General features: G+C 42.5%; 1 protein-coding gene across 6 annotated transcripts in view; it reads left to right on the forward strand.

The window, feature by feature from the left end:
• BICD2 (BICD cargo adaptor 2) overlaps positions 1 to 24,565 on the forward strand; it is an 87,156-nt gene that overhangs the window by 14,308 nt on the left and 48,283 nt on the right. The gene's annotated exons all lie outside the window — the stretch shown is intronic.

The raw sequence follows: 24,565 nt of genomic DNA on the forward strand, positions 1-24,565 counted from the left end.
GAGCGGTGTTTGGGGAGTGGGGGTGTTTTTAAACACTCCCCCATGCCGCCCAGTTACAATGAAGTCTTGTTCTAAGATCCTTCAGTAATCATAGAAATATTTTAAGAGCACATTTGAGTCACTTGGAATAATTCCAGCTATGGAGTTGTTTAGCTCCAGCCTCTAGTGTATTTGTGTTGCTACAGAACAGTCCATAAAAAATAAAGACTGAACCAAAGCACATACATAATTAACCACAAACCCAACATGCCATGCTTAACTTATTTTCTAAGTTTCTTTTCTTGGCTCGGAGGTGGTGGGGTCTCCATCTTTGGAGCCATTTGAACCCAACTGGATGCTGTCTGGAGCAACCTGCTCTAGCTGCCCCTACTTCAAGCATGGGGAGGGAGGGTTGGACTACATGATCTCCAGGGATCCCTTCCAGTCTCAACTATTCTGTGATTCTGTTACTCTGCTTCTTGTTCTACTTATATATATATATATATATATATATTTTTTTTTAATTACATATTGTGCTTAACAAAATACCCCATAGTTTTGGATACAGTTCTAAAGATTGAACTCATTTTTATGATTCCACCCACTCCCCAGTTTATTTTTAGGCAGTGAATACTTGCTGAAGGATTAAGTAGCTGAATCTAGTTTTTAGCAAGCGGAGCATGTGAGATATATTAGTTGCTTGACTGGATTTCGGGAGGACTGAAGGAATGCTGACTGCTGTGACACTTGCAGCCTTACCTCTTAGGAAAGGAATGCAGAGATGGGTCGTCTTCTGTCAGCGTCTGGCCTTTAGCAAGCAGGCTTTATAGGTTTATTCCCACACTTTTTTTTTTTCTTTTCTTTTTTTTTTTTTTTTTTTTTTTTTTTCCTCCAGTGATTCTACTAGTAACTTTTATTTGCAGGAGTTTTGAAGTGTCATTTCCCCCCCCCTGCATTCTGCATTGTTTTACCCTTTGTCCTTGCAAACTGTGTTTAACTTCTGTGGGGTTCTGGAGTAGGAAAAAATATATTTTGCTGGAGTAATCCTGGATTAATGCTGACTATGTTTGATCATACTTTCCTGTCCTCCTGTGTCCCCAGCGGAGGAGAGTATAGTGGTGACTTGGAGAGAAACTGTACCCAGAACTGTCTGTGTGCAGCAGAGCCAGGCTGGAAGTTTGGATCTTAGCTTGTGACTCCTCCTTCCTGATTTTTAGGAAGGTGAGCTGCCTCTGAGGGCTGGGATGCTGGCTGTGCATCAGGGCTGCCAGGCTTGAACATAGGCATGACCTGGCAGTTTGGAGGAAGTCTGTCCTGTCAAAATGTGCTATGTTTCATGGATATGTGGCAGGGTTGAGAGATCATAGTATTCCAGCTAGTTTCATGGTTGAGACATCCATCTCCTTCCCCTTGGTAATTAGGATTTACTAGTAAATCAGGTGATCATATATATTATCTTTACAGGAGATGAGGAGGAGAGGTTTCTCTAAAGATCCCTCACTGCCTGTTTGTTTGACTTGGGAAACAAGTATAAACCAAGCAGCAGGAGTACAAGAAGAAATGTAACAGTGGGAGAGTGCTGCTAATATCTGCTTTGAATGAAAGCCGGGTGGATCTTTGTTACCTACTGTAGTGGTTTGTAGCTGGTTGCTCTAATCTAGCCTGTATGGCCAAGTGCCCCAAAATATAAATGAGTTATTGGGAGTGAAGGAAAAGGACCTTTTTAGCATGACACAGAGCCTGTTAACGTCAAAATTGGTCTGATGTTCCCTCTGACCTTGCCATTGTTCGGGTTTGTATGAACACAGTAAGGCATTCATTCCTTTCATACCCCTACGGTGTGGGGGCTGCAGCTGGGGCATGGCTTGTGGAGGCTGGCTCATCTGGGGAGGCTTTGGGGCTGGTGAAGCCCCTGTGGGGCGTGTGTTTGGTTTCAAGGTCCTTGCTCTGGGACTGAAAACCAGCCTCAGAGAACGTCTATCAGCCTGTGGTATGCTCTGCCTCCCCTTCATCAGTATTGCTGTGTGTATAGCCTTATTTTCAGAACAGGCCTGTCCTGTACGTACTCACAATAGGCCTGAAATAGTACTAAAGTTGACACAGTATTTCTGTGTGTGCTTCATAAGGAATGTATTTTCTCATTCTGCTGTCCTTGTTCTCCTCTGTGACAAGCTCGTGTCTGTAGAAATAGATGGTTTTATGGAGGTATATCTCTTGCCCTGGGCTACTCTTTGTTACATGGTGCCACGCTGTGTTAGTCATGTATTAGCTTTGCCTTACTGCACACAGTATTAGGCTTTATGAAGAATGTGCCTTAATCTTCAGTAAGCACTGATGTGCAAGGGAATACAGCCTCCACAAGACGAGGAGCTCGTCCAGATCTGAGCTTTGTTCCATTATGTCTTGGTTCAGTAAGGGTCTAAAGCTAGGCCACTATTTGGTGTCTGTGTGCACATGAATGCTCTCCAGTGTTACAGTATGGGATTAACTTTTCCCGTTGTTTTGTAAGACCAGTCTCCATACTGCCTTGGGAACTGATACTGTAGCAGAGCGTAACTGTAATGGTTTCCAACTGGACTCACTCATCCACTGTCATGAAATCGCTGCTACTTTTGCTTCTCAGTATGCAGAAAAGCACCGTAATGGAAAAGTTACATTTGAGGAATTTGAGTACGGCTAGAATACTTTCCTTAAATTTGAGGTCTTCATGTTCCTGAAAACAGTATCGATTCCTAATGCAACAAATAGACTGCTCCTTCTCAGTTGGCTCAAAATCCAGCTCTGAATTTGGAATAAAGTCTTGGGTAGACAGAGAAATATTCCTTGAAGTCTTAAAATTGATCTGCTCCAGTATGTCACTGAGCACAAAATAAGGCTCTCTGCTTCTCTCAATACTGAGTTTAGATGGCAATTTGTTTCTGAATTAATTGCGCTTCACAAATGAGTTATATATAGGAATTTTCTTTGAGATTGAACAGCAGGGCAGCAGCAGCAGTGAATGCAAAGAAAACAAATGTAACAATATCCAAGAAAAATAGGTGGGATAAGCAGTGTGCTATTGAGTGTGCCCTTAGGAAGAGCCATGTGTTTGATTCTGAAAGGCAGAAGGAGAAATCAAAAGGCATGTCTGAAGAACGTGGCTTTAAAACTGCAGTCCTGCAGTTACTGCAGTCCTGACTTGCTCTTTGTTATGAACTCTTGCTTGTTTTTTGAAATTTGGGAAAGTGTGCTTTAGAGCAATTATATCTTCCATGTGCCACATAGGCCATGTGTGGATGTAGATGTGCTACACCAACAAATGATCTGAACACAGAGGCATAGCTGTATGCACTCCATGGCACTGTGAACATTGCAGTGTCTCCCGTGTCACTGGCATGTGGCTGCATTAAATATGGATGGCATATCTGGGGTCTGGTTTCTCTCCAGGCCTGCTCTCCGCCTACATGTAACACATGTCTCTTAGCATATCTAATGTTGTTAGACGCTGGTCATCTGTTGGCAGCAACTTCAGCATCCAGGCCATTGCACCAAACATTGCACAAGGGGAGTGTGTCTTGTTCAGTCCTGGGGAGAGTGGTAGAGCAGTCAACTCTATCCACATGCCAAGAATGTGATACTTTGCAGTGGTGTATTTGGTTAGATAAAATTACACAAACACTCTCAATGTGTAACTGCAAAATGTATCTCTCATTAAAAAAATAAAAATTAAGTCAAAATCCTATTGTTTGTTCTTCTGAGGTAGTTAGATGTTTTGAGGGTCCAGTGTAATGCTGGGCTATTTAGACTTAGTGTTGAAGGGAACTTTTAACTGTTTAGTTTTCCCTTGGGTAAATGACAATTATTCAAGTTGGGTATTGTTTTCAAATAACACATGATACTTCAATCTGGTATGTGTTTACTTGCTAAGACTTGAGGCTGGTCATCCATTTTCTCTTCTGTAGCTGTCGCTGCAGCTGGAAGAAGGTCAAGAAGTGGTCTGTCTGTGTGTGAAAACTAGACCAAAGTGTAGTTCTAATATCCAGGTAAGTTTAAAACTGCACTGTTCCTTGTCCCAGCTAGGATTTCTCTGTCCTATATGAAGACTTAAGACTGAAATACTGTCTGGAATAGACTTGTGTCTGTGACAGCGAGAGATATTATTAACTTATTCTGGTTATCTAGGTTTGGTTAATGTGTGATATTCTTAAGGACTGCTATCACAGGGCTGCTGGAGGCCGTGCTTTTTGGTCTTTACCTTGGAGACAGGCATGAGCTGAGACGTTGAAAGCAATTACCACACAAAGAGAATGAGGACAGCTGGCTGCCAATTCATATCTGAAGGGCAATGTGGGCTTATAGCTATAGGATCCCGTCTCTTCTTCCAGCTCCTGGTTCTTGCAGCCTTTAGTTTTGTTCCTCATCCCATTTTTTTTTTTCCTTAATTGACTTGCAGTCTCTGCCACACTGGTTCCCTTGAACAACAGTGGCACCAGGGAGATCTTGTCTCAGTGTCTCTCTCTTCTCTCATTTTTCCCGGCAGACACATGTGCTTTGCCTCCTTATATAAGATCTGCTTTCTCCCATGATACTAGTAGCTCTTGTGGCTTCTAAGCAGTTCTTCCAACAGCTTTCTTTTCCTGCTCCCAGCCTCCTTTCTCTGGTTCCCAGCATGCTCAGATAGCTCAGCCAGCATGGGCAGTAGCATCATCTTTCAGCCCTGGGGCTACCAGAAATACCAGGCACCCTGGGGAGGGAGGAAGGCTTAACCTTGGCTTCAAGCTTTGTCTATACATCGAAGTTACTACATTTCACTGAACTTCTAAAAACAAAAATGGGTTGAATTAAACTCTGCAGTAGGCTCTGGGATTTCTTATGCCAGCCTAAACTGGGATTATTCCAGTCCATTGTTTGAGTACAGATGTAAGCCAGGCCTCGCTGATGCAACAAAATGTTTGAACGCAAACTCAATTTTCCTGGACCCTGTTCTGGAAGAGCATTAGGTTTGCTCCAATTTAGGTGACATTTGCAATGGGCTCCTGAGTGGCTACAAGCTACTGGATCTTGGCAGTGATCTGGCAACTCTACACCTCTGGCATGCTGCGCGTCTGCTCCAGCAGAGCACTCGCTGCCCAAAAACACAGCCCAAGGCCTCGGCCTCCTGGCCCCAGGGAATGCCAGAGCAGCAGGGAGAACTGAGGTCTTCATACGTGGTGGAACTGACACCCAGGCAGAAGAAATGCACAGTACGATCTCTCCCCTCCCAGCACGGGCCCTTCGCTCAGCCAGTGCCGGTCTTGGCCCTGTGCTTTATTTATGTCCGAGCCCCTCAAATGGCCGCAGCTCCTCCCTGTGCATTGTCGCAGCTTCTCTGCCTCTTGACACCATGATTTCTGACTTGCTCTTCCTGATTTGCATGCTGATGAATGAGGGGTTTCTGTCTTTCCTTGGACTTCCCTTACGGCACAGAGGAGCCAGCAGCCACGGTCCCCTGTCCTGCAGTGGGGTCCCCGGGAGCCCCGAGGCGGCTGTGGCAGCGTGGCTTGTCGCTTCGTGCTGCCTCACGGCCGCTGGTCATTGAAAGCTTTGTGGGATAAAGGCTTTTCATTGCTGCCCATGTCTGCCAGCTCCTATTGCAATTAAAGGGTAATCTTTTCTAAATGGTGCTAAATTAAGGCTAAATCCCTCCCTCATGCTGCATAAGAGGATGAATCCCCAGTTTTCTAAAAACAGCTTATTGTTTGGGCGGCTGTCCAACCCACCAGTGTAACAATGGTCCAGACACTTTGTCTACCAAGAGCACACTCAAACCTTTTGATCTGTTACCCTGTATAGATCCTACTCAAAAATCTCTTACGGGGCACGTGGGGAAGGATGTGAATCACTTCCAAACTACCCCTCTTGCTTCTTCTTTGAAACTTGGAGTGAGTTTTTGCTTGCTGAAGTCTTATCTTTGCTCTTGTGATGGCAAGGAGATGGGGCATTTTGGAGAAGGCTTTTCCCTTGGCTGTGTGAGCTGGGCCCATATCAGCAGCGAGTTTGTCTGCTGCTGGCCATGCACAGCATAAATATATGTTGAAGAAAACGGTCCTGGCAGTATGGTTGGATTTCGTTTGTTTGTTTTAAATCAGGCCAACTACATAAAACTGTTGCTTTAGTTACTGTTATTTGACACAGCACTGCCACTACAACATAAATCAGTGAGGAGAGGGGTTAACTTTTGACCTTTCTTTGGGGATTGCTGATCTGGATTAATAAACATGATATGCAACAAATTTCACCCTCCGGGAAAGGAGGGGGCTGCCTTTTGATCACTGTTAACACTAGGGTTTTGTGCCTCTCTTTAGGCTAACTGTTGTGTCAGTAGTGCAAGCTGCAGTCAAAAGTTTGTTTGCCTAAAAATATGTGGTTTTGCTTTTAAAAAGGTTTTGAGGCAAACAAGTGCAGTTGAGTAGTAAGGAGGGAGGGGGACAAGAACTGAGGCACAGATTGGTGTCCCATTCATCAATGAATGTGCTGTTGTAAAATCTATCTGAAAGCCTGCTTTCATTTCATGTTTTAATACAGAAATTCCTTAGGGAAAAATCATCTGGGGAATTTCAGTGGGATAATTCCAGCAACAGGAATTGAAATCCTGTCATATTCTAAAGAATCTCATAGAGGATTTTTTTCTGTGGTTTGCTTATGAACAGATGTACAAACCTCTGTAACACTGCTCTAAAGGTCAGACCTATTTTTTTGGCTCTGTGCATGTTTATGTAGCTACAGGCTCCAGGACCAGATAGTTCCTTCCACAGCTGAATCTTGCCAGCACGTAGGACTTGGTGGTGGTTCTTGGGATGCTGGCAGATGGGTTCAAATGTGTAACCCCCTTGGGCAGGCGAGCTTAGTCAGCAGAGCTTTTATAGAGACATTGGAATGATAATGGCTACAAGAACTGCGTTATATTCTCACTAAAAGTGAGCTCAAACTTGAGTAAGATGTGTTCACAGAAGTTCCAGGTGAACTTACTTCTAGTAAGTTTTCAGTTAGCAGCTACCATCTGCAGCAGATATTCAGAAAGCAGACTGCACCCATGTGAACAGCCTCTGGCTGAAGATATGTTAAAAATCTTTAACAGACATCCCTTGTATTGAAAAACAAAAACACAAACAAAACTGAAAAGCTGACTGAACAGTGTTGATGAAGAGTGGCCTTCGAGTTGGTCCTAGCAGCAACTAAAAACTGATGTTCCCTCACATGTCCAAAACCCAAAATGAAGTTTCCTTTATGCTTTTTTTTTTTTTTTTTTTTTTAAGTTAATAATGACATTTGTTTCTTTCTAGTTGGTATGAAAGTCAGTGAGAGCACTGCTTTGGAATGTAAACATTCCTCTGTGCTTCCTGCTGCTCGGCTCAGCACCCCTGTGGTCTTCTGTCCTGCCTGAAATCAGGGGTGTGATGAACTCATGAGAAGAGGAAATAGAAATTGGATTCATTCAGAGGAAAGAAAATATTGATAAAAATAAAAAGGAAGTATTTTACAATCATTTCTTTACTACTGCTTCAAAAGAGAGAGCCTGAATGTTGCCTTTTCTTTCCCTTTTTTATTGGGGTTTTTGTATATAAAATTCGGGCTTTTGTTGCTTAACAAGCCATTTGGGGTCTGCTATTTGTGGTCAGGACTTTGTGTTTATCATCTTGGCTGTATTTACCTTCTGCCATGCAAAGCACAGGGTTCTGCACACCTTTACAAAGTGGATGTACAATCATACTGCATCTACATAAATAGCACTTCATTTCTAATAGTTGGAAACAATTATCCATGGAGCAAGGCAGCAAAAATTAGATTCTTATCTCCTGAACTGATGAAGCACATGTAATTATTTTTGAATTTGTCTGGAGGGGGGGGGAAATCATGTGAATTCAGTCTCCTTAGTTGGCAATTAATTCTTTCATGAAAGACAAGGTATGTTTGTTTTGATTTTAGCTATAAGCAGATGTATTCTGCTACTTATTCCAGGATCTCTAGTTGTGGTCTGCTTTTGAAGACTCCAAAATTCATGGATTTAATTTATTTATTTACTTATTTTTACTTCTGAATGTCTGGATCTTTGGAATAAAATAACTACATAGTTTATTCCAATTTCCTTGCCTTTGCTAATCTTGAACAGACTGCAAAAGCTTGGTTCTCCTAATTTCCTGTATAGTTTTTTTTTTTTTTTTTTCATTTTCTTGTGTGTAAATCCATCAGACGGTTTCAACATTTTATTACTCTTTGTTGGAGCCTCTGTAGCACCAGTGTCATTTCAGGTTTCAGAGTGTGGTTCTGGATTTCTAAAACAGGTTTTCAAAAACACTCAAAACTTGTTGTAGGGATCTGTATTTTATTTATTACTGTAGTTAAATAGCTCTTTGCATATATTAAACATGGTCTGAACAGTTCTCCGTAGAGTTTGGTAATTCTAGTTTTTCTTTATTGAATCCTGCAATTTCTGATGCATCTTTTAACTACCAAGATACTTTTTTCCTTTTCTTTTGAGGTGCAGTTTAGCCAAAAGTTTTCTTCATAGTATTTTCCATTAACAATGGAAATATATGGTAATACCTTTGGTATTACCAAAAATGATCAGTAGGCTCTAGTTCTGTTAGCATTGTCATCTGTTTTAAATAATTCTGGATTCTCTTTAATAGTCCATGATCATACATTGCTAAACTGCTGTCTATAGAAAACCTTTTTCTTTTTTTGACATTTTCCTGTTGCTTGCTGCTGAATTGCTGCTGACAAGGGCCTGCTACTGGGTGTTTTTTTAAGACTTTTTTTTTTTTTTTTTAACAATTCCTCTGAAGATTTGGTTGAAGTCAGGAATAGACTGTGTTAACAGGTCCTCTTTGGGCTTCATAGATTACTTCCAATTTGGATAATTCTCATTTTATCCAGATTTCAGATGCTGGGCCTAGCTGAGATTGGTAGGCAAGGAGCCTTCCACTTGTCTCAGCAGGTGTGGTCATGCAAGTCCTGAGACTCCGGTACTTCGTCCCCTTACCTGGGTGAAGCTTAAGTCTGGCTAGATGGAACTGAGAAGCTTCTGTATGAAAAATCTGTATCTTAAATAGCTCTTTTTGAAAATCTTGAAATACATAAACAGGCTTTTCAGTTTTTTCAATTTTAAAATTGTTCTCAGGTAGAAGCTTACACCGTGCCTTACTTGTTATAAGAGCAGTTTACCATTACTTTTCCCTTTCTTCCACAGTCTGCTGAAACCAGACAAAGTCTGGCCATTCACAAATGTGAACTGGAACATGGGAATTGTTCCTTCTGTCCTTAAATCACCTTCTCATGGCTAGCTACCAGCAGTGGCAATGGAAGTGGCACTGTTTAACCAAGAGTGGAAACATCTGTGTCATCAGTGCAAACCCCAATGGCATGCTGTTTGACACAGGAGCCCATCAGACGGAAGGTGTGCTCTGTCTTAAAAGTATGTTCTGGCATTTATTTGCATGAGGGCAAATCTGTCACGTGTCTTGTATGGAGTTGTATTCATATGAAAAAAATATTGAGAGTAAACTCTGGGTCTCAAGCTTGCCGTGCATGAACCATGCTGATAACCTGAGGAATTCTCACTGGACTCCTTCCTTTATTTATTTTTAAATAAGTCATTAAGATACAGATTTTTTTTCCATTGACGTCTTTTGGTGGAAGGGGGAAGTATCTAAATAAACTTAATTCAGCTATGCCACCTTCTCTTATTTCTTTAGGAATAGACAGGTTGCTTTGAGAAATGGGGCCTGTTGTTTCTCATCAGTTTAATTATGGCATTCAGTGTTACTTGAGCAAAGACCATTATTTCCAGCTGAAGTGTCAGAAGTCAATTCTATTATTTGCTGTTTGTATTTATAGGACTGAGCTTGAGGGAGACCTGCCCTCCTTTGCAAATATGGGGAAAACAAGCTCTGAAAAGTGTTTGCGAGGAATAATTGTAGCTCTGGTGATCTTTGTGTTGGCATGCACTATTTAATTCCTCCCATAATCAGGACTGCGTGGCCTCTGTCATGGAATTCAAATGAGTTAATTGGTCTTAATTTACTTTCTCCTTATTTCCATGCTAACTTGTCTGTCACCTTTTTTTCTTCTCCCTAACAGGGGCTTAAATCTGCAGGACTGATGTTGAAAGAGTTCGTGCTTTTGTGATTCCCAGCAGATTGCTGTTGGAGATGATTTCTGCTGTAGCTGTTTTTTGTAATTAGAAATCCAACGCCTACTGATAAACTCAGTTGTTTTGTGCACCCTGCACCTGTCTGCATGTTTCTGTGTGTTTAGAGGTCTAGCTTGTAGCTTCTTTGACTGCTCACCTGTATTTTTTTCACTCTAACCTGTTTGTTTCCAGCAATTGTATTGCCTTGCAGTTCAGGCAGGATGCGTAAGACAACAATAAGCTTTAATATCTTAATGCAATCCATTTGGATCTATGCCATTTTGTTGTATTGTCGGGGAGGAGGACAGAAGGGAGCAGGGGGACGGCCTGCTGGGCTATATTTGGCTCCTGATCTCACTGCAATCAGCATAGGCTCCTGTCACAGGCTTCCTGTGTGTGGAGCACAAGCTGGACATTATCTGTGGCAGATGACTTCACATGGCTTCAGCTTTGCTTTTGCAGCCAGCTTTGTGCCAGCAAGGATTCCTTTGTGGTTACAGTGGCAATTTTTTTGTGTGTGTGTGCATGTTAGAATAAAGCTTTGTGAAGAAAGGCTGTGCACATTAGGAGGAATAGATGTATTGAAAATTCGTGTGACTGTGTTAAATGTAGACCTAAGAAAAATTAGTGGGCAAAGGAGCTTTGAGATTCTGTAAAGCATCCTGATTTGAGTCATTTGGACTGTCCTAATTTAACGAGTGCTCAGCATTTTAAACACAAGGGCCTTACATAAGTAGAAGAGTGACAAGCACTATAGGACTGATGCTTTTAACGGAGATGTGCAATTCATAACACCAGGATCTCTGCCTTTGAAGTCTGGAAGTAGTAATTCTTCATAACTGAAAAACACATGAAGCTTATTAAAATCATTAAGAGCAAGCATCTGTACTGGGTGAAGCTTCATGGATGTGTTTTAATTTGTCTTATCAAAACTGGCATAGCCCAAAGAAGTGGCAAGAAGTTGCTGCCAGAATGGCATATTTGCAAATCTGGGAGGGGTTTCAGAAGTGCTGAGTACTTGGAATAGAATCGAACTATTTCATATGACTGAAGACTGGGTATCTCTTTTGGTATTGCCTAGTCTCTGTATTTATTTTTATTGGTCTCAGTCTTTAGCATCTTCCACTTATATTTCTGCAAATGAAAGCAAAACTTAAGCCCTTGATGTAAAATTTAGGGCAGGTAGTGGGAACAAGAAAAGACTTTGTTCTGAAGTTGCATTTTTGAGCCAGCAGTTATAGCTGGAGTTGGAATGGAATGAGATTTGTCAATAGTTAACTACAAAAGTTTTTAATTGCTCTTGTGACACATTGGAGTTACTCAGTAAGCAAAGGCTAAAATGCCTTTCTCTCATACCATGGCACAGCAAGTTAATGTGTGGCTTTGGCATCCATTAAACCTTCACAATGAATCAAGGCAGCCTATCCATGCTTTCAGAAAGACCTCAAGCTTTGGTTGGGAAAGTTAGGGTGGTTAATGTTATGGATGCCTTTTTTGTTCTGGCTTTGTGTTGATTTTGTATTGCCTTTTGATGCTGTTACATGTCAAGGTGCTGAAGCCTTGATGCCAAGGAAATTAGAGTGGGCTTGTGTTAATGTTGATTACATCAGTGTATTAGTCTCTTAAGGTTCTGAAACAGTGCTAAAGAATCCTGCAGAACTGCAGTTGTTTCCCATAACTCAAGGACCAAATGCTAATTAGCAAAGCCCCGTGGTGTAAATTGGATTATTTGCCTGTGTGACAATAGGAATTGAGTAACCTTGTGTAGGCGTCTTTATCAGGGGCGCCAGTTGAATGATGGTCTGAGGTATGTACGCAAGGTAGACGGGTAACCTGATCATCATTCCTCAGGTAGCTGTAAAATGGATACCTGGAAATACAGGGATCTACAAAAGTGAAGAAAACGAGTATGAAAATGTATAATGAAGTTATGTTTAACTTCAGATAGTATAGAATTAGTATTTAGTTACATTCAATAAATTACGCAGAGGCATAAAAAGGAAGCATCGTTTTTTCTGATGATTGTAATTGAAAATGGTCTGTAATCCCTAAAACAATAGGGCACTTGAAAGAGCCTATGTAAGAGGTGCCAGAGCAGCTCGTGATACAGACAAGTCTGGGCTTCGGGGACTCCGAGTCTGCTCCTAAGCTGCAAAACAAAACTGAATGTGAATCTTGAAGTTCCCTTTGAAGAGAAAGAAGAGGCATTTGCTTTATTGCTGATAGTGTTGTAAGAAAACAGTGATTTAGGGACCCTTTGGATGGCTACAAAGCAGTATTGTGGGGTAACTGGGCCTAGGTGCCGTCTCTTGAGGTACCTTGGACACAGAGCAGGTTTGAGTGCAGGGGTTGGATCTGTAATTGCTGCAGGGGGTGTGTGACTGTCCCCAAGTGGGTCTCTGCTACAGCCAGTTTAGCAAGATCTTGTGCTCTGACTGTGCCTACCAGTGAAACCAGCATGTTTCTTCATAGGCAGTGACTGCTGTAAGGCTGCCTGGGCTGTGTAAAAATAGCTGTTGTGGTTGTGGGATGTCATGTGGTCTTGCTGTTTCCTCCCCGTTTGCACAGCTTGCTGGTGGGGCGGCTGGGGAGGGACGATGCTGGAAAGGAAGCTTTTGCTTCCTGTGTGCTGTGTTTGTAGGTAATGCACCGGTGCCTTGCTGTCTGCTGGAGCTGTGGTTCACTCTTCCCTAATGCTCCCCTTTGTTCCAGAAAGCATCTTGCGGAGATGTGTAGGCTGAAATTCATATGTCCCCTCCTTTTCATTATTTCTGATGGCGATATCACCAGCAGCTAGACTTGTGGCAGGTACCCGGCAGCCATCCCTCTAGCTGCATCGAGCATTGGCTGAGCCTTGTGTTCGAGATGAAATGGTGCGCACCAGTGGCTTGGTCCTGCATGTGTCAGGGTTGTGCAGCTGCTCCCTACTGTCTGATCACTGAAATGGGGTTAGGAGAAGGAGGCTGGTTTATTTTCTTTGTTTCCTTCATTCTTACTTCTTAATTCAAACCTTAAAACTAGATGCAGACACATTTGGGTCTTTGTTTTTATTTTTAAACAATACACAACTGCAATGGGCAATGGTACCTGGGTGTGCTGCAGTTCAGTGTGAAGCCTGGATGCAGGCTGCAAGCAAAACTTGTGAAATGGAATCAAGGCACTCCTTTGGAGTTTGCTTTAAATATTATACTAGCTGGACACTAAACATTATGTAGTTGCAGTTGGATTAAATTCTCTAGTCCTTTGCTCAGGTTCTGAGTAGAAAATACATTTGTTGTTCAGCTGTAAAGAGTTCTTAACAACAAGGCCATTAAAATAACAAGTCTGCTTTTGTAGTGCACTGTTCAAGGTAAATCTGAACATATGCCTCGATCAGTTTGCTGTGTGGCAGAATGACTGAAGACCAGTGAGCCTGAAAGGCCTGACTACTAGGTTAGGTTTTGTAGAGCTCTCTGCACAGAAGGTAAATGAACAGCTGAGCTCACATAAGCACAGGCAGTTTGAACATACACGCTTACTGTGGTTACCATTCAGTCTCTTTTACTATTTCAGCGATGAAAAATGTGCTAGGTATTTTATGTAATTAGTCAGACTTTTTGCCTTTGCCCCAAAGTGCCCCATGTCTGGGTTGATGCTGGTGCTAACAGCTCCCGGGTGCCTGTGCCGGGCTGTGTTCACACAGCCCTGCTGCTGACACCCTGTGGACCAGGACTTGTTCACCCAGACGTCTGTTGTTGCCACACCAGAGGAAGCCACTCTCCAGTTCAGCAAGCAACAGGGCAATGCGCTTTACACGAAATGTTTTGCAGGATGCGATTCACTTCCTCTTGTGTCTTGAGTGGGTGGTGCCTGTTCAGCGGGCAAGTATTCTTCTTAGGAGCGTTCCTTGTACAATGGGATGCTAATTCCTATTAACTAGAGTGTGTATACAAAAAGAAGAGACAAGAAGATAACTGCAGGATTTCATGCTCATTGTTAGTTGTATAGATAAAAGATCGTTTACTGGGGAGTGAAACCTTCCACAGTGCCCTGTCTCAGTACTGAAGAGGTGGAGGCGAGGCTTTAACTGAACTCGGTGCATGTGGGTGGTCTTTGGTTACCAATAATTATAGAGCAAGTGGAAGCTGTATATTCTCATCTGTAGATGCCCAAACTTGCTCCTTGTTAAAACAATGGTCATCTCAGTTCTCTAATTGCAGCTGCTCGGTTGGGGCAGAGGAGGTGAGGGAGAGGTTAATCTCACTTGCTGGAGCTGGGTGCCGAGCCAAGGAGCAGGGCCCTCCATGCAGTTCTTGGTCGACCTTGCAGCACTCTGCAATTAAGCACTGGTTGCATAAGCAGGTTATACTCATACTTAATAAGTAATCTTACTAGTGTGAGAATGAGATGTTATATCTTATCTTTTCTTTTTATGCTAACTTTATAGAAAAGTAATTCATGGTGTAGCAGTTATGTGTGACATTGTAAGAGACTGTAACTGCAGGGAAGCAAACACAACAGACACCTAACACTGAGTGAGCTCTACTGCAGGTCTGTGCTGTGGAGATCCTCTGTTCTTTCTCTGTGTTCCCAGGTCTGCTAACTCAAACCACAACACTGTGTAGGAAGACAATCCAGAATTATTTGTGTATTAACTGGGCTTAAACCAAAGAAGCAGTAAACCTTTTAACAAAATTGAAGACAGGTTAAAAACTACACTTTTTTTTTTTTTTAATTGGATTTTGCCCAAAGCTTTACCATTGCATCACCTCTTGGAAGATGAGTTTGGCCACATGTGGGGTAGGCTGCTATGATGGGAAATTATGTATTGTTTTGAAAAGCCTCCTGACTTCCCTCTAGGTACCAGATCTATGGTGATTTGGTGTTTGTGAATCTTTTTCTGCTGACTTAGTTAAGGTTTGCATTAAGCCCCTGGGGATATTTGAGCGTGGGAGAAGGAGCCTGCTCCCAAACTTGTGGAAAAGCAAGAGCTTTCACAGTGGTGAGAAACAGATGGGGAGCTGAGCTGCTCGTGGTTGTCCCAACACCCACGCAGTGGCTGCCCACTGTCTGAGCCTGGGCTGGGGCTCCGGTGGCAGCTGTGATGGGTCGGAGGTGGGAGGCTGCCACAGGGGGACGTGGCCACCCATGCCTGCAGTGAGGCCACACATCTCACTTGGTATGTCCCAGACTGCAGCCAAACTGCTTGCAGGTGTATCAACATTTGTGTATGTGTGGGGCAATTGCATTGTTTTCATTTTAGTACATGTGGAGGACATTATGCATATACTTGCTTTGTCAGTTAGGGATGATAACTGCTTAATTTAAAGATTAAATACCATTACACATCTCTTTAGAAGTTCTTAATTCTGTTGTTTTCTTTACACAAATTTGTAGTGGTAACAAAATTTTGACTGGGAATAGCATCATGGTAAGATATATGAGTCTAAGGTAAAAGAGCAAAAAAGTGCATGCACGGAGGAACGATGCTGTTGCTAAAGGTATTGAATGTTAGTTAATACTAATCTCCACATCAAGCTGTCTTCATGGGTTGAAGGTAAAGACAAGGAATGCAATACCATGAGCAGTGGTACCTCCGTAACACATTTACTCAGTTTTCAGGGACTTACTGATCAGGTGCTTGCTGAACAGCAGCTGGTATCTTCATGTTCAATAGCACTCAAAGCTTTTTCTCTGCTGTGAATTTGCCCGATATTTTAATAACAAAGGCTTGGGAATGTATTTACGATAACCCTACACTGTTCTATATGAAGTGTGTATTTCAGTAAAATTTTCTTGAGTTTTAAGTAAAGAGCTAACATTATAAGAAGGAATACACTTTTCCTGACATTTCTGTTGTACCCCTTTGACCATTTCTGATTTATTTCTGATGTTTGTATTGTACCCCTATTGTACCTTTATTGCACACCCTTTGAATGTTCTTCACATCTTTTTAGGACCATTAAAAGGCTTTAGTTACAGCTTACATTTTGTAGCCAGCTGCCAGAGAACTAGTGTAATATTTACAGATCACTGATCTTGTTTTTTGATCTATATTTCTAATTATTTCATTGTAGGTAATATCTACATTATATTTCTTCACTGTTGTTTGATATGTGAGTCCTGACAGTTGCTCACCTCTTGAGTGCCTGCAGAAGAGTGACAGTCTAACAGAATGCTTTTTCATAATCTATTTACAGTCTCCTCTTGATTCATACACAGAAGATGGCCCACTTAACAGGATCAAACTGATGTTTTGATGTGGCCTGTACAAAGAAAGCATTCTATAAAACTTAGCCCAAGGATTTAAAAATCAACAATTGATTATCAAAATTTCTGTGGTGTTGATTTTAAAAAGACCAGATAATACATGTGCTTTGATACCCCGGTGGACAGTGAAGGGCACCCTTTGTACTTGTGGGTAGAAGTCCATGGTCTTTCCTACTCTCACACTAATAAATGGTGCTAATGTTCAGTAGCATTAACTTGTATTAAAGTAGCCTCATCTTGTATAGTTCTCTGTCTGTGGCATCTTTCTTTTCTTTGAGGCCTGGGCTTGAACCTTGGTCCTAAAGTGCAGATGTCTATGTGAAACAGACAAGACCATTTGCTCATTGCTCTGTTATGATGCAGAGGGAGAAAAATGTCTCTGGGTAGTGCTTTTTTTATTCTTCCCTCTCCCCCTTGCCCATCAGGCTTGAAACTATTCTGAAGAGAGGACTCTGGACTTCTTTCTGTAATGTTTCCCTTCACCTTCTTACCCACCCCACACTCTTCCTTTGCTTTGTTTAAAAGGAAGCACGTATGTACACACACCAACTTCCCCACGACTGTGTAATATAAGTTCAGCAAGATGCACTTGGGCCTTCTAATTTTCCTTCCCCACTGCAGTTATTGTAATTATTCTCCCCCCTCAAAAAAAAAACACCCAAAACATCTCTTGGCTGGGTGCCCGGTCCCAGAAGGGCTGCTGGTTAGCCACTTACTCGCAGGCAGGCTTTGAAGCCGGCCACTTGCTGGGTGGCTTTCCCAGGAAGATGAATGTCGGAGGAGCTGTGGGTTCTGACATGGTGGTGGGGGCACCGTCGTGCTAAGTGTACCCAGCATTTGTGGGGGCACCGTCCTGCTAATTGTCCCCAGCACTGGTGCGGGCACTGTCCTGCTAATTGTCCCCAACATAGGACGGGGAGGGTGAGGGGGAATGTTCCACACTGTCGGTAGATGAATTTTGGTACCAGTTGGGTGTGTGTGTGAGCAACAGATCATGTTTTGGAAAGATGTGCATGCTGGTTTGTAGCGCCAGCTGGGTAACAAAGCAGCTCCTCCTTCACATCTTCCATGGCCAGGCTTGTGGTGAGAGCAAGTCCCTCCCTCCCACAGGGAGGGAACAGTGATGAATGAAATGCCTTGTGACTCATGTCCTCTAGTGTTTAACTCCACAGTCTCCAGCCATCCCCCTTGGAAGTCAGCAGGCAATAATGTGTACAGGCAGAGCTGGTGGCTTGCTGATGCCAACAGGAGAGTGCACGGACCCTGAGCAGGCTTTGGTGCTTGTGGTTAAAGAAGGATATGATGGTTAGTGTTCCCTGCTATGCTCATCAATACGAAGCCATGAATCTCTGAGTTATTGTAAAGAACAACTGAAGGAAAATAATTTGTTTGATTTTGGTCTAATGACTTATATATAAATATACGTATATACATATATAAATATACATATATAAATATATATATTTATAAAAAAAAGAAAAGAAAAGAAAATTAAGGGCAGACATTTTGATTAACTGTGTTTTTTTTATTGGTGGCTTGGGTTCTTTTAAATTTCTGGTGGATAAACCCGTTATAAACAAGTAGCTAATGACAGCCCCTTAGAAGGGGAGCTTCTACAAATGCTATTCAATCTACATCAGACAAAAAGCTGGAGTACAGCTACTAGAGGGGCCCCAAAAGGCAAATGAGCATATGTGTGGTGTATATAGTGACAGCACATGTGTAATGCTGCTCTCCCAGTGCATGTACACACATCTCTGCTTATCAAACCCTTGGACAAGGCATGGGATTATTTCCAGTCAAGCTGTCCCTTATATCACCTTACTCCTGTGCCTGCTTTTCTGCTTAGTGAGTTTTAAACTAATTTCCGTTCTTTTTAACATGCCTCTCAGTCAAATACACGTGCGCTTTGCTTGTCAGTTTAGCAGCGTGCTTGGGATGGTGGGCTGGATGCTGTGGCAACAAGCTGCAGCCCCATAACATCTCTGAGCTAGAGAAAGCAAGGGTTAACTCCTCACATCAGCTCATCTTTTGCGTTCAATTAGCTCCATATAGCAGCATGTCACTGCGGAGGAAAGGGCAGCGTGGCATTTATTAAAGACTGCCCCTTGTTGCCTGATGTTTCAGCACTGCGTGCTGCTGGATGCTTGGCCTGGAGAACGGGGAGAAACGCACTCCCGGGGCGGCCTGCTGCCCTCCAGAGCAGCGCACAGACGAACGTTGGCTTCACTCGAGCAGAAACAAGCACAAAGGACACTCATGTCCTATTTTCCTGCATGTTTCTTTTATGAAAAGGTTCAAGGAGAAAAGTATGTGCTGTTGTGCGTGTAGGTCGCGGGCTGTTAGTGAGGCCCCATCCCACACTTGCAGCTGATGGGGTTAATGAGAGCCTGCTGCGACCAGGCCTTCTGACTCAGGGCGTTCGCAGTTAGGCAGGAGTTGGTGGTTTGCTGCCAGCGTACTGACTGGGGTTGGATTGATCCCATTTTCATCAGCGTTTTCAACCCCCTCTTACACTTTTAAAGATTACTTTTTAATCTCAGAAAATTGGTAATTAAAGTAATTGTCTGAGGAATTAGGAAAGCTGAAATTACAGAAACGCATTGGCTTTCGTAAGCATGTAGTGCTGGTGCTTGCAGGACAGAAGATCAAACTGAAATGAAAAATACTCTTTTATAATTGCCTTCCAGTCTGTTGTCTGATACTGGATGTTACGGAGTAACTGTGCTCATTCTGCAGATTTTGCTTCTGAAGAGATGGCCCTCGGCACTGCTGTGGGTTAGACATGGAGGCTGGAAGCATGATCATGTGAAAATACATGGGCAGTGCTTGTCCTGGCTCAAGGTGCAATTTAGGAGAGGGCTGTGTAAACCCCAAGCAAGTGTAACAGTAACAGTGAAGTACAAAAGCAAAATTTGTTTGTTGAACCCCCCCTCCCTCCTTTTTTTGCAGGCTTACTGCTATGTCTTCTCTACTTCACAGGGTGCCGAGACTTTCGTTTCTCTCCTGTAGGTCAGGAAAATGAGCAGAAAATGATGAAATGGCTTTCTTAACAGTAATGTGAGAAATTCATTGAAGAGCTGGGAATAAAACCAGTCTCTTGTCTTCTGGCTATTTATTGCTCTTAGTGCTCAACTTTCTTACTTAGCAAAGATTTTTTATTTTTTTTTGTCTAAAGGGAAGCAATTGCAAAAATAGCACTCTAATACAAGCAAGCAGGTTTATGAGCAGGGATTTTTGGTGGTTGTTGGTGGTTTTTGTGTAGTGGGCTTTTTTTTTTTTTTTCTTTGAGATGTCTTCCTTTGTTCTTTGGGAGCAGTGAAATTGGGGTGTGGACAGGAAAAATCTAATCTTTTTGGCAGTCCGGTTGAAGCTTGAGAATCTCCTCTGTGCCTCGGACTGACCAGGTTAGGAAAAGGCAGTACCTGAACACAATATGACCATCACAGAAGGATTTTTCTATCTTTTCCTCTTGGCCCACTCTTCTCTAGCATAGGATTTAGTAGCTGTGCCAGTTTGGGGGTTAGGCTTATGTCAGTGATCTAGCTTTATGCAGATGGTGTTGTCATATTAGTGACCAGCCTTTTGACCTCTAAAGTGCTTTCAGCCTCTTACCATCATTCTCATGCTGAATTATAGAGAATGAACTAAATATTTGATGAACGAGTAAGATGAAAAAGACCCAGGAAGTAAATAGTAAAATTAAACTAGTTTGTACATCCAGGGTGTATATCTGTATCTTTTTTTTTCTTTTTCTGGATCTCTTTATTAAGCTATTTCAGAAAAGGCTTTTTAGCTTGTATCCAAATTTGGATTGCCACGTATGTTGTATGTTAATAGTTTTATTGACAGGTCTTGAGAAACTGCTTCACATCCACAAGCCACAATGTTGTTTTGCTTTGGAGAATCCAGGATCTGCCTTAGAATTCACATCAGCCATTACCTTTTTGTTTTTCTTTTGACATTTGAATGTGTGTGTGTGATCAGTAACTGTTACTTATGTATTTACCTGTGCCAATACATTTGCTTTGATCCTGAATTTTAATTAACGTTTTTTAAATATATTCATGTTTCCTAAAGACAACTTATGTAACAAAGGATTGACTTTTCTCATGCTGAATGATGTTTAACCTTGAATATATTCTTTAACCGCTTTGTGTCTGTTTCCCTCATGAAAAATGGGCTGTGACACACATTCCTTTCTGCAAGAGTAGATTCTCCACGATGAGAGAGTGTAAAACTGTTATATGTAAGGTAGAAAGCTGATGTAAATTGCCTGTCACTTCACTTGTTCCATCAACTTCAGAGAGCAACAGCGATCTGAGATGTATGTGCAAATTACCCAGTAGTATGTGGATATATTAAATGGAGATCCTTTTGTAGTCTTAACACAAATGTTGACCATGTAGTTCTTCTCTCAGGAAATAGAACTGAGCAACTGAAGTCTGAGACATGGATTTGTTAACCTGAGCTGTGGTTATTTTTTTCCTGTGCTGTGCCAGAGACACTTAACACTCCTGAAATCTCTTACCTTGTATGAAATCCAAAAGCTTTTTCTGAAAATGTGTCCCATTACTTGCCACTCTTAGGTTAACATTATGCATAATACAATCCATTGCAGCATGTGTATGGTACATGTGTCAGACAGGATACAGTGCGACCAATTGGTGACAGATTTTTTTTTAATGCTTTTTAATAGCAGAGAGCTATTGGCTAACAGTGTCTGATTTAATCTTAACGCATCATGGGGAAGCTCCTATGAATTATGCATGACAGCCTGACCCATTTGCAGGAAAATCTGTTTGTGGTGCAAGGCAGGTCATGTGCAGGCTGCAGGATTGAGTTTGCGATTAAGCCTCCTGACTGCAGCAGTGCTCGCAGTGGTGGTCTTGCTTGATTTGTCTTAAGTCCTCTTATTGTTCGCTCTCATAGGAAATGGTAGGGAAAGGTTTTAAAAATTCTCAGCTTGCATAGTCTATTGGTCTAAAGGTACTGTTTCATCAGGACACTTGGTAAATCTAGTAGTAGTTGAAAATAATTGTCTGTGCTTAAGCAAAAAGACTTCCTATAATACAATTGAGGCCATTTTGTGGGATGACATGTTAAATAGATGCTACAAATGACAGAGAACCACCTTTTCCCCTCCTTGCTATATTTTATGTGTAAACCATGAAGAGGCGAGGAACCACCTGAAATTTTCACTCCTCTGTGCGATAGTGACATGGGACAGCCCAAAGGATTTCTCTTTCTGTCAAGAGTGTCCAGAAATAATTTCTATTTGATACCTGGTCTTGAGATGGTTTTGGCATAGGCAGGCATCCATATCATGAAAACTTAAAAACTAAGAAGAAAGTAGTTTGAATGTCTAAGACTAGTGTGGAATCAGTGCTGAAAAAGCACAACAAGTGACTAAAGAAATGTGTAGCTTCTTTAGGAGTAAATCTCAAAATCATAATTTTCTTGTCCTAAAGTATCTAGCCTCTACCCGTTTTGCATTACAAAACGACCTGACCAGGTTGTGCTTTTTTCTCCTGCAATCATCTTTTTTTTTTTTCTATAATTTCCTATTGTTTTTTTTTTTTTTTCCCTCTGGGTATCTGTTAGCTTGAACTGTGGCTGAGATCAAATGTTGCATGCACATTCTGTCTTCACTGCTTCTGCCTGCACTTGTTTGGCTTATGATGTTTGATTTTTGTCTATGCTCATTAAGGTGGACCTGGTTCAGTACTTTGCTTGCTTATGAGTTCTGGCCCAAGCTTTGTTGCTGAGTGAGGAACCAAACAGTAGGGATTGACATGGCTAAGAATAATTCCCAGATTGACTTGCTGGTGAGGCTACAAGCCTTGCCACAGGGAGTGGGCAGGGGAGCGAGCAGCCCTGCCACACCTGAGCTGTGATCTGGGAGGGCAAAGAGAGGGTGTCTGAGAAACACGCTCGTGGTGCTCCTCATGCTGGATCTTGTGCATTTCTAAATCTCATGACTCAAGGGGTGTCAGGTTAACACCTTTTCACATGAATTCACTTTAGAAGCAAACTGATTCTAAGCTGCTTCAGCAATTTCCACACCTGAAGCCAAACTCAGGTGAGTAATTCCTTTAGCATGTCCAGACCCCTTCATTCGCATCTCTAAGAGGAGCCTATGCCAAACCACAAAAGTAATGGAAATGGAGTGTTTATATCTAAACAAAACAAGTCAAATGCTAATGATTATAAGTGGTGTATGCCCTAAATCGCTCTGAGCAATTTCCACTGCCTTCACTGAGCTTGTTTTATCCCCCCTCACCCTCCTCTTTATTTTGGTGGGTCATATCAGTCGTGTTTGCTGGGAAGGTGGCTGCAGCCCCTTCCCAGCGGCGTCCAGCCCCACCAGTTTGTGGCCACTCACTCTTGTAACCACAGGCGGAGGGAGTTGCTGCTTGGCTATTGATTTGGGCACAGCTTGCGTTTAGCCCTTGGAACCGCGTGAGTTTGTACAGCTTGTGTCCAGCTAGCTAAGCTGACAGGCTAAATTAGAGTTTTATCAGCAAACCCTTTCATCCCAGCAGCAGTGCACCAACGCAGTGCATTCTAAATATAGGCTCCAGTGTGTTTCTACCATTTGGGGAAAAAACAAACAAACAAACAAAAAAAAAACAACAACCACACAACAAACTTCTAAATCATCTGTGGAACGTCCCTCTAATCTGTGAGGGAGAACACTGTGATCTTATAAGGCGTTTGTATTTATTTCTTCCTGCTGAAGTGAACCCTTGTTAAATCTGGAGTACATCTGGTGATGGCAAAGGGAAGGGAAGGCGGCAGGCACCCAGCGGCCTGCCCCTCTGTGGCACTGTCATGGCTCTAAGGATCCGCTGTGGCTGGTGGTTTGGGGCAGGGAAGCTGCATGGCCGGCTTCTCTTCTGCCCTGCTATGAACATTGAAGGTTGCTGCAGGCCCTGGTGCGGCCGCATCAGCCCCTTGCTCAGAATGAAAGGCAGCGTTGGGCTGGGCGAGGGGCTGAGGCAGTGGGAGCACAGGGCTAGGCCGCGCTGGCAGCGTGGCTGTGTTTATGGAGCACGCCACAAGGCTTGTGTCCCTGTGTTAGGCTCCTGGGACAAGTCTAGTGCATGTGTTTAAGGACATTGCTGAGCAGCTGTTAGTCCAGTGCTGGTCTGCTAGCTGAAGAATGCATATGGGACGGCTTCATATGAAAATTTAAAATGAAAATATATGAATGCATTGCACCAGAGGGATGTAGTACCTCCTTTTATTCAACTCCTGGCTCACTGCAAAGAGGCTTAAATTTCTTCAGAATACTGTCTTTACACTTTGCTGTTGCTGCTTCAGATCATTATGGTCATAATGAATTTGTTATTACGAAAAATGTGCAATGCTTGTTGAAGCCATGAAAAACTTCTTTTATTTTGGTTCTGATTAGCAGAAAAAAATATGAGCTGAACTGGTGCTAAAATTTTGTAATTAAATTCAGAGGCTGACAATGCAGAAACACGAACAAAAATGTGAGTGGCTTTTAGTGCTAATTATTCTTCTGATGCATATTAACATATCCTGATTAGTTTAATATTGATAATTAAAATGAAGTGAAGTTGCTAGGAGCAAAATTTGCAAATGTGGGATTTTCACTTGGGGGGAAGAGAATACCAGTATTACTTAGTGCCATTTGAAAACTGCTTGCAAATGAAATTCTAGCTTGTATGTGACCTGGCCAGCTTTCTTGATGAGGAATGCTCTTCAGAACAAATTTGAGAGCCATATTTAGTCTCAGATCGCAGATGGGTTTACACATAGCTTGTCAGAAAAGCTGCGGTCTGCACTTCAGCAGGCAGAGCTGTCCTGTGCAGGTGAAACTGCCCAAATCACAAAGCTGGAGTGAGGTGGGAACAGAGCGCGAGATGATGCAGCAGCTGTCATCACGGGCCTGCTCTGGCGGGCTGGGTGGCTCAGTTAAAGCATTTCTCCTCTCATCTCTCTGTTGTGCCTATTTTTTGTTTTTACATGCGCTTTGGCATGAGATTTTAAGAGCAGCTGGTCCATCAGAGGAAGGAAGATAAGCTTCCTGTTGAGTGCTGGAGGGCAAAAGGGAATGGGCAAAGTGAGACTGTGCCCTGTTAACTGGCTGCTTACAAGCACAGCGTAGGTTTAGCTGTGCTGTGGTAGGTTGTGGAGCTCAGACCTGTGAAAGATCAG

This window comes from Aythya fuligula, chromosome 10, assembly GCF_009819795.1.
Source record: "Aythya fuligula isolate bAytFul2 chromosome 10, bAytFul2.pri, whole genome shotgun sequence".
NCBI lineage: Eukaryota > Metazoa > Chordata > Aves > Anseriformes > Anatidae > Aythya > Aythya fuligula.